Source organism: Nannospalax galili, unplaced genomic scaffold (assembly GCF_000622305.1).
Source record: "Nannospalax galili isolate Female #2095 unplaced genomic scaffold, S.galili_v1.0 scaffold131, whole genome shotgun sequence".
Classification (NCBI taxonomy): Eukaryota; Metazoa; Chordata; class Mammalia; order Rodentia; family Spalacidae; genus Nannospalax; species Nannospalax galili.
The window spans coordinates 1368583-1370506 of record NW_008332088.1 but is presented as its reverse complement, the minus strand read 5'-3'; positions in this window follow the sequence as shown (position 1 = coordinate 1370506).

Below are 1924 nucleotides of genomic sequence, written 5' to 3'. Positions count from 1 at the left end.
AACCACATGATTAGAAGAAGCATTTCATTACAGCTTTAACATACTCAGTAATATACTCTAGAGCAAGGATACATCTCTTTCCAAGTGGCTGTAAATTGTTAGGGTCACAGTTCAATTATTACAGTTGTACAATATTAAACTCAATATAAACCCTGTAAAATAGAAAATTTGAATGAGCTTTTTCCCTTTAAAGAAGATCTCCATTTCATTTTAAAATATTCTGTTTCCTACATTTTTATTTATTCTTTTTTTTTTCTTTTGAGAATTCTGTTCAGGTCCATAGTCCATTTTCCTTTGATTTGTTTGTTTTCTTGATTCTTTGTTTCTTGAGTTTTGGGGTGTTAATATTCTACCAAATATGTAGCTGGCAAAGCATCTCCTTGCTTTACAAGCTTTCTCTTCACTGGATTGATTGTTATGTAGAAGCTTTTTAGTTTTTGAGATCCCATTTGTCTATTTTTAACCTTAATATCCTACTAAAGAGAGTTCTATTCAAAAGTTCTTCCATGGTTCTACATTTTGTAGGACACGGCCCATGTTTTCTTTTAAAAGCTTCAGAGTGTCAAGATCCACATTGAGGACCAGCTCCCCTATGGTGATATACAAGCTGCATAAAGGAGGAAACATTCAATATTCCTTCCAAGCTGTAAAGTCTACCAACCAGAGCAATGGCCAGCCAGCCACCATATTCCTGATGAAGCAATAGTGCCACTATTATCATAGGGGTACTGATAGCTGTCTAATTGGACTTAAGGCCCTCTCAATAGAAGGGAATTCATGCCTGGCACTGTAAATAGAGCCAAATACTCACATAAGGGGAGGTCATAGACCCTACAGGAGAACCTGCTACTTCATTTTATAATTTATAACTGTATTCTAAATACTTATCCTCATACCCAAAGGTAAGTGTAGCTCTCCCTTCTCATCAAAGAAATATGTTTTTAGGGCCAATTTTGGTGGCCTTTGCCTTTAATACCAGCACTTGGGGAGGCAGAAGCAGATGATGCCTAAGAGAAAAAAAATCCAGTTTGTTCTACATAATGAGTTCTAGGCAAGCAGGAGCTGCTCTCAAAAAAATAAAAGCAATACTACCTCAAACAAGAAAAACACTTCTTGAGTCTACACAGACATCCACAACTGGTAAAAGTGATGAAAAATCTAATGACTATGGGCTGCCCACCTTGAATGATACTTGAAAATGATAGACCTACGACCTAAGGTTCAAGGAAAACCATAGAAGGTGATAAGAGCCAGAGGTAAGGTAATTTGCAACAATGGAATCTCAACATGTTTGCCTAAAAGAACCCTGCATAATGACAATACCAGTCAACATGCCAATGTGGATGGGGCATTTCACAAGGCCCCACCTCCATATAAAAAGCTATAGGCAATTAATAGCTCGTGAGAGAGGCTGGGAGATAGGGAATTCATTTTTTTCCAGGGACATTCTCCCTGGTTAGTCATCCAGTCCCAAGTGAGCAACCCTAAGCACACTTACACATGAGCAACACTTTTTTAAAAGTTATGTATATGAATGTATTATCTGCATGTACGTAATTGCATCCATGCCATGTAGTGCCTGCAGAGTTCAGAAGAGGGCATTAGATCCCCTGGAACTGGAGTTTCAGATGGTTGTTAGCAGTCATGTGGGTGCTTGGAATCAAACCTAGGCCCTCTTGAAGAGAAGCCAGTGCTTTTAACTTGCTGAGTCAACTATGCAGCCCCTTTGAAGAACACTTTATGGACTCAGGAGGCTATATATGTATATCAGCCAGATCTGTGTATTCTTGATTCAATACTGCATATTTATCAAAAATACCCTCCTACTAAAATGTCACAATTGATTGGTAAAGTATTGGTTGTGTTCCCATTGTAATTGAGATTAGGGAATATATCCAGTATCGCCAATTCCTTTCTGCATAAA